Below are 16,627 nucleotides of genomic sequence, written 5' to 3'. Positions count from 1 at the left end.
CTCAATACATTCTGAATAAATTTCCAACGTAAGGAGTAAAGAAGATTCCATCTTGAAGTAAGCAATCAAATCTACCAAATCTCATCTCATATCAGTTTCTAATAACAGTGCCCAAAGGAACCAAGTGAAATTACCAAATTAGAAGTGATAAGAGGTTGACTCTCTCCAGAAATTTATTGTAATTAGCAAGAGGTAATGGTGTCTAAATAAGATGAAAGAAGATATTTTAAAGATGATAATAACAAAAACTGTAAGTATAACTTTAAAAGGTATTGTAGAAATTGTTTTAAAGATTTAAATTCTAACTTTTTAAGGTGTTATCTATGTAAACAAATTGAAGTAAATAAATCTTGGGTGGGGGAGTGGTGATTAGAAAGAATAGGAAGCAACCTAAAACAAGATAATTATTCTATATAAATTGTTAATTCCATAACAGCATTTAGCAGTAAAGACATAGGAAAGACTTCTAATAATGAAAAGGAAACAAAATATGAGAACACATTCATGATAATAACAGAAAATTATTCGGGAGTACACATTTATTCAATCTGTCAATCAAGCAAACAACCAAAATATTTTTAGTATACTCTATGCCAGAAATGGTGCTAGGTGTAGAAGAAACAAAACACTCTTCATAAATAGGTATGGATATATTAAAATGTCAGCAAAAGTTAGATGTGTTTTAGGTTCTAATGAACACAGTAGAGCACACGTTCAATTCTACCGTTGAAATGACCACATTTCAAGGTAGAAATTACTAGAGTGGTTCAGGAAAGGCTTTACAGAGGAAGGACCCCTCAAGCTGAGCCTGGAACATCTTGAAGGGTAAGTAGGCTGTCACTGATAGGGGTATGAAGAAGGAGAAAAGCTAAAGGCTTCATTTTAGAAGGAAGATTAAGAGCAAAAGCACAAAGCTGAGGAACCATCTATGTGTGTTGGGAGCTACAAATAGATTAATATGTCTGAAATCCAGGACGCAAGGAAACATACAGGAAGAAGGTCTTAGAGTGGTTTGCTAAGCTGAAAAGTTCAGAGTTTGTTAATGTGGACTCTTTGAAGAGTTTTAAGCTGGCCATATACAGGCAGATTTGCATTTTAGAGTAACACTTTGGTGGGAAGGAGGAAGAAGTGGAGGGAAGCAAGACTAGAGAAAGATGTCATTAGAAAATCTAACAGTACTCTAGTCCAGTGATGACGGAGGCCTGGTATGCAGTAGAGAGGATGAAGAGAGGTGACAGATTGGAGATATATTTAGAAAGCTGATTCAACAGGACATGGTGATTAATGGCAAATGGAGAGAAAGAGACAATGAGGAGTCCAGGTTTTTGGCTTAGGCAATTGGGGCATGTCATCTTGTATGGTAGGAAAAATGGAAGGAGGAGTGGTTAATGGGAAGGTGATGAATTCTATTTCAGACATCCTAGGTTTGAGGAAACTGTGAGGACATCTAAGTGGCAATTTCCAAAAGGCAGCTGAATTAATGTGTCTGGAGATAAGAAAAAGGTAGGGCTGGAATTAGACATTTAAGAATCGTCTCATACATTGGTTAATTTAATCCATCAGAGTGAGTGGGATTTCCAAGGTTAGTGTATAGAGTCTGAAGAGAACTGAAAATTCTCTTCAGAGGAAGGAAGGAAGGAAGGAAGGAAGGAAGGAAGGAAGGAAGGAAGGAAGGAAGGAAGGAAGGAAGGAAGGATCAAACTTCAGACAGCAACCAACACAACATGAAAGAAATGGCTACTTCAAAGGAAATGCTTTTGCAAGTTCATGCCTGCTGTATAATTTTACTCATGCTATTTCCCATCAGTATTTTATCCCTCCTAAATCTAAGTCTAGTAGAACCCTTCCCAACCCTTCCTTATCAACACTTTAACAAATGCTGCCATGAAAAATCCTCTTCTTGGGAGTCTTATTCTATAGGAACAGGTTATGGACAACCTTATCTTTCCCTAAGATGAGAAAAATTCTTTAGAAAATCCCCTAGTGCATGAAAGAAAAAGTGCAAACTCTTTTATCCTCACTACAAAAATTAAGAGCATGCCTATGTCTTCTTTATTCTATGTCACAATTTTTTAAGTACTTCACCCTGTTTCATTAATTCAGTAAAAAGCATTCATTAAGAGTCTGCCTTTTGCAATTAACATGCTGATCTGTCTGTATATTGCACTACAGATTTAAGCAGATGGAAAGTCCTATAATTATATGATTGATAATTTAGGGCTTAGAGGTAAAGCATCTTAGAAAAATCCTTAGATCAGTCCTTCTGAACCACTGTGGTTGTTGGAGTACATTAAAAATATCAAGAATGCCACAATCAAATAATCAGATCAGCAGGGAGATAGAAATTTAAGGTTTGTCTACAAGATAACTATGATTGATCAGGTGAAAGTAAAGAGAATTTAAGACTGATGCATATACAGAGTTTGTTATACCATTCTTTTACTTTTGTTTGCTTGGAATTTTCTGAAGAAAAAGCCAAAAGACAGAAAGAATCCCAAATAGAGAACACAAAAGATAAAAATCAATTTGCCTATTAAATCTGGTCAAAGAAAGAGAGGCAGGATGGTTGAAGGAGACAAAATACAGAGTTGAGAATGTCAGCTCTGGAAGAAACTCATGCATATGAATTGTAGCCCCACAATTTTTCTACCATTATATGCTCTTAGAGGATTTGCTTAACTTCTCTGTGCCTCAGTTTTCTTATCAGAAAAAAATGGTGATAATAACCATCTCTTTGAGGTGAGAATTAAATGAGATAAATTTAGCACAGTATCTGGCACATAAAAAACCACCATTAAATATTAGCTATTTATTATCCCTAACAGACTAGAATGAGGTGAAGCCAGAAAGGAAGAGTCATAATCAGAGAAGAGAGTGATCAAGAATCCAAAATGTATGTTTCATGTTCCACTTGCCATTCAATCCATCCACTAACTTATTTCATCTTTATTATCTATTGTTTGAACCTTAGTTTTGATATGTTATTCCCCCATTTGATGTTAGATCTCAGATTAACCCCATTGGACCTGATACAGCTATTAATAGTTGCTCAGAGGATCTCAACATAGTGTATATATTTAAACTTAGCAAGCGTTCTAAGAGAATCCCTGGGTGACTTTAGTATGCTGCAGCCTTGTGCAAAGGCAGCTGGGAGCATATTGATCAGTAGAGAAGGGCCCCAAAAACAACTGTGTAGGGATGCTGGGAGGGTTGGGTGAGACTACCTAAAATAACTGTACCCTTTAGAAGACAGGGAACATTCTTCTGTAGTTGGTTGTTTCATTCCCAGAATCTAGCACAGTGTCTGTCACTCAGTCGACACCCAATAATTGAATAAACAAACTTGTACTGAGATCCTACAATAAAGAGGTAGGAATCTGTTTCCCAGTATTTTCATTCTGAATGAACTTGAAATTTTAGCTAGAATGAATTTGCTGCAGATCAGTTCAACTAAAGTCCATGAACTGAAAGTTAGCAGAGCCCCTGACTTGCTTGATTTGGATCTAAACTCACAAAATGGAGCTCTTCAAGAACCAGCAAGGATGACTGACAGATGGCAAGAATCTGTGGAGGAGACATAGGCCCTCCCCAAAGACACTGCAACAGCCACACTGGTAGGAACTGCAGCCCCCTGTCTTCAGGGTGACCAGAGCTGCTCAACCTTTTAGCTTCTGTTTACTACAATTTTCATGCTTCAAACTTCTTCATCCCTTCATCAGGAGGGCAATTTCTCTATTTCGTTTCAAGCATCTGTTCTCCATAATGAGCTTCATTTATTCATTTAGAGATGGGGTGTCTCACTCTGTCACCCAGGCTGGAGTGCAATAGCACAATCATAGCTCACAGCAGCCTCTAATTCCTAGGCTCATGTGATCCTCCTGCCTTAGCCTCCCGAGTAGCTGGGACTACAGGTTCATGCCATGCACCACCATGTCTGGCTAATTTTTTTTTTTTACTTTCTTAATTTTTGTAGAGACAGGGGTCTCCCTTTGTTGCCCAGGCTGTTCTCAAACTCCTGGCCTCAAGCAATCTTTTCTCCTTGGCCTCTCAAAATGCTGGAGTTACAGGTGTGAGCCACTGCCTCTGGCCAGAAACTATTTTTAAAACACCAAATTTCATTCACTTTATCTAAACCTGCAATGGAATGACATGCAGTTTTTATTTTAGTCCCTGACTTTTTCTAATCTTAACTTAATTCCTATAATTTTATATTTTTGAGGCTCCCTCTCAGAATATTCTTCTTATTTGCTTGAGCGTTTTAATTTCTTTTTCCTTTTCTTTCCTTCCTACTGTTTTGTTTTTGAATTGTTCCTTGGCCAACAATATTTTTGGTGTAACTATGTGTTCGGGAATGTAAAAAAAAAGGTTTTTCAAATTATCTTAGTTTATATTTCATCCCCTCATGGTAGACATGATTATTCCCTTTTGCAAATGAGAAAAAGGGACCTAAACATTAAATAATTTGTCCAAGGCTTTATAACTGGCAAAGTAGGGAACCAATCCACTGTCTTCTAAAAACATAGGCAGGTTCTGTTTTACCTAGCATCACTGTAAATTGGAAATAGACTTGGAAAAAATAAAATCAATCTTCCATATGCGATAACTCATATAGACAGATATTTAGAAAAAGAAACCCAAAGTATTTCTTTTTGGCTTTCTGGTTCTTTTTCAAAGCAGAAATAGAGTGCTTGTAGGAAACAAATAAGTATTCGAAAGCTCTTCTTTATTTCTCCCTCACTGAGCCAGGGCTGCTTTAAAAAGCGATCCCGTGCCAGAGTTGGAGCCTTCAGTTCACTCAGCAGTGACAGCTTTTATTTAAACTCTGTGGGTTCTATATTCCCTTTTCCTAAGAGCTCTATGTCTCTCCTCATTTGTAATGGTCCATTTTTTTTTTTCTCTCACTTATGCCAGAGACAGAGAGAGCAGGCTCTTAGAGAAATGGGAGAACTACAGCACTGACTCTGCACGTAGGAGGCAGGCAGGAGAGGAGCACCCCAGCCAGAGCTCAACATGCACAAACAGGAAGTGTGTCCAAGGTTTTCTGGAGCTCACAGGAGCCAGGGACCGACAGCCAGATGTTTATCTGTATGTGTCTTAAATTATGTTTTTGAAAGACTGTAGTCAGTTGTGTGACAATCTATAGGAAACCAAACATTTGCACGACTCTACTCTTTTTCCCAATTTTTAAATATTTTTATTTTAAAAACTCATGTAATTAATAGTTTAACTGTGAACCAGAATAACCAATACATATGTATTGTACACATTTTTGTCTCTTAATTATTCACAGCCTAAATAATCTAGATCTAATGACCATTTAGAACCAAAACTATACTGAAAGTTTCCCAACTACAACCATCGCTGACCCAAGTATTGGTCAATTTTCCTAGCTGCTTGCTAGGACATTGTATTGCTGAGGCCATTTTTTACAAAGGACACAGATTTGGCCCTTGAAACATGCAGATAAAAAAACAGATGGATTTTTATCTATTCATTCAAAGTGGGGGGGGAGGGGCCAAGTGATTTGTGTGTTTTGTGTATCTCTATTGGAGAACAATAAGCTGATTGAGAGGGTTTTTTTTTTTTTTTTTTAGGAAAGAAAAGCAGACAAACTAAATCAGCAACCATCCCTTTGGATGCCAGCTGACCTCGGATGGAGATTTAGTGCTAGATGTAAAAGGCTTTGTTTACAGACAATTAAAAACCACATAAATTTGAATTGTCAAAGAAGAAATGGTTTCCAAAGCTTCTAACAGCCTGGTAGCCCCTCCTCAGCCCTGTGCAGGAAAGGCCCAGAGGCAAATACAAAGCCACCAACCCAAATGCCTGTGGAGTTTGCCAGAAAGCCAGATCCTGCTGCTTCTGCTGCTTGTTACTACTATTGAAAAACAAAATCTTATACAGCTTCAAATGTAGGTTCTTTGAGTGCTAATCAAACAGCGAGAAGGCAACAGATGACCATGGAGGAGGTGGCTGCACGAAAGTATGCCACAAAGTATGGAATTACTGCAATTAGGCCTTTCAGCAATCAATGTGTCTGAACCTTTTGTGTACTCTCCATTTTTTCCCACCGAAGGAACTAGGTGCAAAGATTAAAAAGTGACACAAACACAAACGATCGTCAGACTTAGAGCCTGAAATATTCTGAATGTTCTTATCTGTGTATTTTACTTCTTCTCGTCAGCCATCAGGCAAAAAGACTGAAGCTCCAGACAAGAGCAGCTCCATAGGAAAAAACAAAAACAAAAAAACACCCTTCCATGTTTGCATCAATATTTGGTGCTGATGTTGATGAATAAGTAATGATGTGTAGGTGTTGATAACATTTATACACAGCCCTGATTGGTTCTGACACAGGTGCTCTATGGAGGATGAGGTTTACAAGCCGAAAATGGTCAGGGGAAAGCCATGGTTTCGGGCTGTCCCTCACAGATGCGGGATTTTGCACCTGTGTTTGAAGTTGCTCTTTCATTTAGTTTCTCTGTAGAAAAGCCAGGCACAATGTTCAAACTGGGAGCACCTGTGTTTGGGGCCAACTTGGACTATTTTGTGGCCTGAAAGTGGTCTCTTAGATTCATTACTTAAACTTAAGAAAACTCTTTTTTCCCCTTGGAGTTTTAAAATTGGGGGTTAAAAAAATTAAGTTATGAACACACATATTAGTCTCATTACAGGACCAAGCATATGCAAAGTGTTGTACAGCTTGCTTACATTATTCAAGGACTTGAATGATAAAAGACAAATGCTATTAAAAATTGGATGAGCCCTGAAACCCTGCTCATCGATTGAAATCTTTGTTTAAATCACAAGGCAATTTTCCTGTTAGGGATGCGACATTTAGGCACCAGAGTCAACTCAAATTTAATACAATCTTATTCTAATTTAAAGGCAGAAATAGAACATTGTTTACAGCTAAATTAAAATTTGGGTGATTTTTTTCCTCTAATAAACTGACAACAATATTGATAGATTCTTCACTTTGTTTAATTGGGTTAAGAACATTAAAAATTCTCCAGTTTAAAATAATAAGTCTTCTGCAACCGTAACTAATCTTTCATTCCCTAAGGTTTGGCCAGTGACAACTGGAGGCAAATCAAGAAGAATTTATCACTTGGAATCATGGCCACAAGTCTTATTAAAAAAATTGCAGGGAGAACAATTAAATGGCATGTTCAAATTCTTTGGACTTGGCATTGGATAAAGGCTAAGCATATGCATTATGTACATCTATTGGTTGCTTTTTTTGTCAAATTTGTAATGTATGTTATATTTCAAAATAAACTATTTTAATTTGTATTAAAGAACAAATGCAGGGGAAATTGATATACTTATTTATCATCAATGTAAAATATAACTAACTGCCTGACCAAAATTCTGCTGATAAATTATGCTGGTAACAGCATTCTGAAGAAACAGATGTATTATTTAGACATTATATCCAAGTGCAGATGTCAATCAAGTAATTATGTATTAAATATATATTGTGTAGTTGGTATCATTAAAGAGGTATGGATAGATAAAATATTATATTAACAATTATCCACAAATAGTAACTGAGTACAAAAAATTGTCAGATTAACACTTGTTTTATTTTTTGTCAATTAGCTAAGCCGATGATTTGAATTCTCCACCCTCTGGCGTCAAGGAAATGCCTTTTCTTTCTTTTCTTTAAACAAAGGATTATTCTTCCTCAAAAGGGGTTTGTCTAGTTCTTTTATTGTTTTATGTCACACAAGGGAAAAATGCTTTTGAGGCATCACTACTGAATTTAGCAGGGATGAGAGTTTACTGCTATATAATCATTAGTCAATGCAGTAGCTGAAACCTTAAACAAAAGAAAACAAACTACAAACAGGCAAGCATCCCCTAAAGGCACATCAGAACACCAGAGAGGGGCGGCATGGATTTCAAACAAGGTTGCCCAAGCATGTGCTAAATATTGCTGCTCTTGACTTTAAACTGCACACCAAGGAATACAGTTTCACCTTCTCTTCTGAAACAATACTGAGAAGCACGGGGAACAGAATGTAAAGGGTTTAGAATGTACTTTACTCCGATTCTGTGGCAACTTTGTGAAAATTATATTTCAAACCTAATAAAAATCTCTCAATATGAAGAGATTTTATTATAAAGCTCTTAGAAATGGTTGCTTACATTGCACTTGTCTTTTTACCCCGAGCCATGCTTTGTTACTTCATACCAATTACCACCGTATACAGTTACAGGTCTATAATGTAGCTGTGCCTTGTTAGAAATCTTGGGAAAGCATTTCAGCAGGGCTTCTTGCCTTCAAACAGACTGATGATTTTCACATCAGGTGCTTAACAATCAGGTAAGTATGAAAAATTGTCCATTAGAAGTTCCTAAAGCAGGCTAATAAGGAAGCACTGCTTTGTGAAAACACACACACTGAAAAAAAGTATAAACAAGACAAAGTACAAAGGAAGTAGTAATGCCAATTTTAAAAGCAAGGAAAATGCATATGGAATACATGTCACAGATAGAAACCCATATGTTAGGGGAAAAAATATTGCTACTACCATAGAAATACTTTTTATAACAAATTTTTTTAATTTAAAATATTTCTTTATTGATTCTAATTTCCAGATTTTTATGTGCATGTGTTTTCTTTTTAATTTTACATTTTGGTAGTGTTGTAGTTATTCAAACTTGCTAATTAAAATAGAGGTAAAGTTAATTTCATAAAATGAAAACCAAGCTACACTGGTTGATAGTCAGGTTTTAACCAGCTATTTCAGGAGAGGGTATGTTAATCAATGGTAATATGTGTTTTTGCTGTACGTCCCCAAGTCTTATACATACTTCCTCACTCTGCTCCTCCACCCAAAATAATTCTTACTTTAAAAAGTTTATTTTTCAGATAACTACAGGGCAATCAGATACCATGTAGCAAATATAACAATATATAAGATTCTAAATTGCATTTTTTTCTTGTTTTTTGATGTTATGTGACAAAAACTCAAGAAGACAGAGACAAGGAGGAATTTAATACCATTATCTACACTACCAAAATAAGCAATCTAAAGTTCTTGACAAGATAAAATTATATCACTGATTATAATGTTGATCATTTTGAAAACTCATGGATTGGGTTTCCACAGTAACATATCTTGTCTGTGCTTGAGATTTTCTTCCTAATTTCATCTCTGTGAAAATACGTGTGTATCCTAGAACACCACAACAGATATTCCTTTCCATTCATGTCATGTTTCCTTACATTTGTTTGGAAAAATTGCATAAAGTTGTGTGACTATGAACTGGATTAAACAAATTGAGATATGGTAACATGGTTGTAAGTGGCTTCATTTATACTTTCCCCCAAATTAGAACTCATAAGTTTATAAAAACACTGCCTACTTCAGGTTTTATCAAGACTGTGTAGCCCCCATGAAAGTACTTGGGGGGACTCAGCTTCTCATGTCATTCCAAACCAAGTCCCCACTTTCCCCACTCCCCACCTGGCTCAATAAAAGTTTATTCAGTGAATGAGTGAATAAACGTCCTGCCCAAGAAGAGATGAAAATCAAGAAACTTAGGTGAAATCATTGAAACTCGGAAAGACTCAGAAGATTTAGGGAAGGATTTAAAAAAAAAAAGCCTATAGCACATATTTTCCTAATATAATCAATAAATAATGAGTTTTTCACACTTGAAGAAGAGTTTTGATGTAAAATTGGTAAAATTTATTTTGAGTTTAATTCTGTTATTTATCAAGTATAGATATTAACAGAAGATAGTAATTTGATAACAAACTAGAAAATGAAAATAATGTTCAGAATTATTGTTTCCCAAATGTGTTTTGATTTCCTTGGAACTCTAGATGTTAACACTGTGTCCGCGCATGCACAATAGAGTGAGAAATGATCACACGTCAGCTACTTACCTGCTCCAGATAAATATTTAAATTACCCTTTTATCCCAAATCACGCTTTCGACCTACAGAAAGAATTTTTGCCTTCATGATTTGGATTGACAAAACTCTATTTTATCTGTACACATATTTATATCATGATGATTTTTAAAAGTTTTGTTCATTTAGAAGTGTTTTAATCTTGATTATTTGATTTTGTCTAAGTAAAAGTCGTTTATCAAATTCAAATTAGGGCTTTTACAGATAAAATTAGAAATCAACTTTTTGGTCAAAAGCATTTTTCTTGTATATGCTAAATGTCTTAGTTTTCAAAGTGTCCTTAAAATACCATAAAAGTACTATAACAATGCTTGCAGATCTGGGTCTTTTTTTTTTTAATAAGTTAATGATGTGGGATGAGAGATATTTCATCTTTTATACAGTTATTTGACAGTGATGAATTTAATTCATTCTATCACATTGAATGATACATTTATATTCAGTATGTAGTTTAAAATTTCATAAATGATTAAAGTCCCTGTCATTTTAATTATAATATGCAGAGAGCAGCCAGAACTTATTTGCAAAGAATAATGTACAAGTCAATAAATTTGGTGAGTACTCCTGACAACATATAAATAATGACTTTAGAAGTATAACTACCTGTAGTTGAAAACTAAATAACAAGAGTCCGTGTATGTGTTTTTATGAACTAGCTGATTTAGTTTTCTATAGGAGCTCTTTGTGGTTATAATTTGCCTTATTAAATTGAAAACACAATAATGCAATGAGATTATATTACTAGTGAATCCATTTCAACCTAGAGTCTGACTTGAAATAAACCAGTTCTGGTCACCTCCCTACCCCTAGACCTTGGTCACTGTAAAGGGCTTTGGATATCCTGAGCCCTTTGGATATCCCGTGAGATCATTTAAACCAGAAATTATCAACAATAGATCTTCTCACCTACATGGATAGTCCAACACTCAGGACCACACTGTCCTCCATCCTAACAGCCTACTCCAGATTATACACTTCCCTTTATAGCTGGAGTCATCTCCACTAAAAAAAAGAGCCCACATCCATCCATTTATTTATTCAACCAGCAAATATTTACTGGTATCAACTACATGCCAGGCACTACTCTAAAGTGACAGTAGTGAGAAATACTGGCAAGGTTTGGCCAGAACCAGATTAGCCTGTATGGGGTTAAAGATGAAATAAATCAGATGCCATAGAATTATAAAACATAACCAGTTCCTCTTGGAACTTACATTCCACTTGTTTTGTTGCATTTCTCTCTACCTCAGAATTCCATTTTAACTCTAAAACTAAAGCTATACTGACAAAGCAGATAGCACTTTCTTGAATCCATCTTTATGTTCAGTAATAATTAAGATAATCTAATTACTTTATACCACTTGCTGATTAACATGGGACAGAACACCATCTCTCTTCTCAGGGGTATCCGAAACTATTCCCCACAAAAGATCTGGTGGAGAAGCAGCCATTTATGTTGCTCCCATAAATCTTAGCAGATGATCTCAGTACAGGGAAGGCTTATCTTGGCCAAAAGATCTAGCTACTCAACCTTCTTGTTAAGATTACAAGCCCAGTGTCATCTTATAAACAGACCAGAAGTGAGGTTTAAACTTGCGCCTGACATAAATCATGTCACATGATTTACATGTCACATGTCACATGACATAAATGTCACATGACACATGATTTACATGTCACATGAAATAAATATGTCACATGACAGTCATCATTCAAGGTCTCCACTAAATTCCATGAGAACAGAGAACAGAAAGAAGCTGAAGTGATAATATCGTATCACCTTCGTTTAGTTTCAAACGTCTATGGCTCAATTCTATGATTCCATACCAGCAATATCTTTCAAGATTATTGCTACTCAATTTATGAGAAGCTTTGTCTGTACTAAAATTGCAGGATTGCATCTATGGTTTTATTGCAGCTGGTCCTTTGAATGTTTGTATTTCTCAGAAATAAAAAAAAGAAGGGAGAAAGAAAAGTGGAAAAAATAGGAAAAGGAAAGGAGGGGAGAAAGGAAAGAAGAAAGAAGGGAAGGGAAGTTGGGAGGTAGGGAGGACAGAAGGGAAAAAGGAGATTATGAATATGGACTTCAAGCCTCCAACAAGTGAATTTTGTACACAGAGATGTACTGTTAACATCTCAGAGGCCATGGGGACATTTTTTAAAAAGTTTTCTCTGTGATACTCTAAAGAACAGCTGTACACATTTTGACCCAGCTCAGCTTTTTTTTTTTTTTTTTTTTGACTCTTCTCTCTTAAAATTTCTCATTCCAACTCTTCCACTGTCAACAGTACCACTGAAATACAGAAATCCTGGTATCTGCCTGAGAACTGAAATACCAAAATTACTCTTAGCCTGTGACCAAAATAGATGCATTACCACCACCCCTAAGCTGGATATCTGGTAGAAACAACTGCAGACCTTTAACTAGATTGCTGCTGTGGGGTGATAGCCTAACGAACTGCCACCTAGAATCTCTTAGGGTTAATAAGCCACCTGTCTTGAAAGTAGCAGTCATATTGGTCTTTGAAGCCTATCCCAATACTTAAACTCTTGATGAAGTTCTTCCCGTGCCAAAGGAACTCACTAACAAAGCCACTGAGTCAATTTAACCTAGGGAAACTGGACCCAGTAGACTAGGCTATCAGAGTTTTGTGTTGAGATAATTACTGCACTAAAGAGAGCATATGGGCTGTCAGAGCTGGCACATGGCCTGCACCAGCTGTTACCTGGGTGCTTTGGAAAACCTACTGAACAGCATTTTGGACACAGCACAGCTCTGTGTAAGTTTTCCAAGGCTTCTACTGGGAGTTCTTCATAATAAATTTATTTCATGTATAAGGGAGGATTGCACCCAGTAACGTAACTGGAACAAGCATGTTACATTTTTCCGGCAGATAGAGTATTACTGGCCAAAAAGGGAAAACAATCTGGGGCACAAACAGACACAAAGCCTATGAAGCCAGGAATAATTGAAACATTAGCCAGGAGAGGTCCCCCTGTCTTAAAAAAAAATTAAAAAGGTAAATTTGACACTTTGAGAATTTCTTTGAAAATGATCAATATATAAAATCAGGCATTTAAAACATCTATCACAGCATCTAGCACATAAGAAATGATCACTGCTATTCTTATTATTGTTACTACATGATGACTCCTATCTGCTAAGTATACCCAGGATTCCTGAACTGCCACAAAGTACACCATTCTTCTGTCATTGATGCTAGAACTGTTTTTAACTGTTTTTACCTTAGGAAAATGGTTTTCCAAGAATGGATATCAAAGTGGGTTAGCCAATGAATATCTCATAATGACAGAAAATTCTATTTATATGTACCACATTTTCTTTTAAATGACCTGATCCCCAAACTTGACAACTATAGTATCCGTGACTTGCGTTATTGAAATTCAGCCACCTCTTAAATACCACACAGCCACGTACTACATGTAACGAAAGATCTTTAGACAAACCCAAGGAAACAAGGGGGATGGAAATAAAGTTTTTCATGATAGTCTATACAAAAAGAATCTCAATAAACACGACCAAAAAATATGTCATTAATCATTGAGCTTTAATTCCAGTAATAATGTTATCACATTGCAACTTAGATTAAACTTTTGTATTCATAAATGATTTTTTCCCCCTTCAAGAACATTAGGAAGGGTAACTTGGGGCAATAGCAGATTCCCATTACTGGAAAGTCATTAAAGCATTGATTCAATGTTGGTATCCAAGCTCACAGAAGCCTGGATTTTTACTTGTAAATTCAAACTTTGTAACCTCTTTGAAACAGAAACAAAATGAACATGACAGTCAGAGCTATTCTCCACTTGGTTGGGAAAGGAAGGTCAGTTTCACTTCAAGGAAGTAATTGAAAGCACAGTTTACTTACAGAATAGGTCTTGTTCAAAGTTTTCTTTTGAATCAGACCCTACTAGTCTCCATTAAGTGAGTTTACTTCAAGAAAATACACAGCAGTAAGGACAAGATTTGGAAGCATTAAGTTCAGCCTCTTTGGTACTCTTTCCAGAGGGAGAGCTGATTTGGGATCCCAGACAAAGTCATGTTTCAGTGAAATGACTGCATGTCCAACTCAGAAAAATTCCGTCATTAGATTTAAATTTTTAAAATGTATGCCTTGAAAACACTCAGGACATTTAGAAACTCTACTGCATTACATCACAGTAAGTGCATCACCGCATTATTTTTGCAAGCTTTAGCAAATAAAAAAATCCCCCAGAAGAATCTTAATTCTTATCTATGGAAAACATTAAACTGCTAAGCGCTAACAACTGGAATTAGTCCTTAAATCTCTAATGAGAATAATAAAACATGAGTGCAGTTTGTGCTGTAACTTGATAAGGCCTGAATTTACTTGCTGTTAGGAAAAGTCACTGATCCAGCAGTATGGCTTTTTACTCCCTGAGGTACGGGAAACAATATCTGTCCTCTAGGAACCTTCTCTGCGGTAAGCACTTCTTATCTGTGCTATCAGAGGACGGAGATAGCAGGCTAATATCTAGTAACAGCAGCTTTATGAGATGATCCATTACTGATTTAAATCAATCTCAAGCAGGTAGTTCTCCTTAACCCATTTGGAGCAGATCTAAGCCCTGCCACAGAGCACCCTCAAACTCTCTCTCTCTGGAAACTGCCAGTCCTGAAACTTACATGCAACAAACTGCAAAACACTGCTTCTCATCTTCTATACTAAGCATCTTTTTAAAAACTTGCTGCTCTGAAAGATTGTAGAATTGAGGCTACTGACCAACAATTGAAATCCAGTTTTAGTAACAATTATCAATTCCATGTTCACTCAGTAGATGTACATAGCAGGGGCTTAATGAGCCTATTAGCAATTTGCAAAGACCCAACAACTTGCTGTGAGGAATGTGAAGATGAAACAACTCGCTCTTTCTACACTAGGGGAATTTCGTTGAAGACATATTCGCTGGGAAGAAAAGTCCCACTGTTTAGAGGCACAGATCAGCATAAATGCGAATGGAGGAATGTTTAAGAGCAAATTAAGCCCTGCATTTCAGGAATTCAGCTAGCAGATACTTCAGATGTTAAAGTCCCAGCGACATACGACATACAATATTAGAGTTTCATGTTCTAAAGGAAAAATGTTCTCTAATATCTTAACACTTGGATAAATAAATGCTAAAGGCAGATTTCAGGCTTACTTATACAGTCAAATGAATATATATACACATACAAATATAGATGCAAAATAATAGATTTTAGTGTGTGAAGGAGCCTTAAATATTATGAATTTGCTCCACTAGATTTACTGAGAGAAAACAGAGGCTTTGAAAGGTTCAATAACTTATCCAAGGTCACAAGTAGAAATTGACAGAAATGAAATCTCCTAACATCTGCTAATGCTTTTTTTACTGTAGCTTGCTTCTTTAAAAGACAAGTCTTTGTGAATGTGTATAACTCCATGTGCATAGGGGATTTCAGCACTTTCTGAATTTCAGAACTCATTCAAATGATGAATGAAGAAGTATTCATATATTAAATATTTAAGATTACTTATATTGACGCTCAGTTGAAGTTTTATTTCCATATCAATTAGATTTGAATACATTCACCTTTTCACTCAGTATCAGAAGTGTAAAGTGTCAAAGATAAACTCAAAAAGAAAAAAAACATGGTACTAGCTGTGCATGATTTCAAATACTATCCCTCCTTTTTTCCACATAATGTTACCTTCAAAATATGGAATAAATATTCAGTCTTCTCCACTGATACACAATTATTAGTTTTCAAATTCTGTGAACTCTGTGAAGTTAGTGATGACACACGGAATTATCATTACATTTTATTAGAATAAAAATTAACGACAACACATAAACCACAATGCTTCTGACAGTTATTTGGTAAAACGGGAGTATGCTTTTTGATTTTCTGAGATCAGCATTTACACACTTTTCACTTATGCTACTTTTTAAAAGTTTATTAACAGCTTATTAATTAGTCACATCTAGCCCACTATGGCACTCATAATTGATTTTTTTTTTTTGTATTTTGTTGTTTGGAAATATATTACTACTTAGAAACTAAGAAACTAATAGGAAAAGTACTCTTTACCAACTTTTCTGCTAGTGATGCACTTCCTTCTCCTTCACCTCAGCCTCTGCTATCTGTGTCTTGCAGCTTCCAAACTGTTTTGCCTGATCATGTCCAATCGCTGAAGTGCCGGCGACCACCTAGAGAACCACAATAACGGGCTTCCCCTTGAGAGAGCCGCGTGGGACTTCTGTTCATTCCTTTCATGTAGAAACGGCATGCAGGATATTTTATGATTCATTTTTCCCTTTTTGATAAGTATGAAAGAAATATCAAAAGAAATTCAGAGATATTTCCATTTTCTCCGAATGAGATGAAGCACAGGGAGCTTCTACTTAAGAAACATGCTTTTTTCTCCCTGACATTCTCGGTTCATAAAGTGAGAAATTTTCTTTACTGCTTTTTTTCTTTGATGCCTGAAAACAAGATTCTGTGCCTCGTTGCATTTTTAACACTTTCAAATTAAATTGCCTATCTCAATTTAGTTAACTTAAGAACTAAGAACAATGCCTAGCAATTGTGATTTTAGTAAGCTCTAATAACCATTTGCTTATTAAGTTAATAGCATTCAAAAATGCAGAACATATACAAGGACAGAAATCTCTAATGTGTCCCCAAATTTA

At 35.9% G+C, this 16,627-nt stretch overlaps 1 long non-coding RNA gene across 1 annotated transcript in view; it reads left to right on the top strand.

The window, feature by feature from the left end:
- LOC129011710 (uncharacterized) overlaps positions 1-5,072 on the top strand; it is a 55,102-nt gene extending 50,030 nt beyond the window's left edge. Inside the window, exons 3-5 of the long non-coding RNA XR_008493408.1 lie at positions 109-250; positions 2,826-2,893; positions 4,912-5,072. This is a non-coding gene — a long non-coding RNA (uncharacterized LOC129011710). The remainder of the gene's footprint in view (positions 1-108; positions 251-2,825; positions 2,894-4,911) is intronic.
- The last annotated feature ends 11,555 nt before the right edge of the window (positions 5,073-16,627 follow it).

The sequence above is a fragment of the Pongo pygmaeus genome, chromosome 14, assembly GCF_028885625.2.
Source record: "Pongo pygmaeus isolate AG05252 chromosome 14, NHGRI_mPonPyg2-v2.0_pri, whole genome shotgun sequence".
In the NCBI taxonomy this organism is placed as follows: domain Eukaryota; kingdom Metazoa; phylum Chordata; class Mammalia; order Primates; family Hominidae; genus Pongo; species Pongo pygmaeus.
Note: the sequence above shows the minus strand (reverse complement) of the source record. Positions and strands in the feature narration are given on the sequence as shown.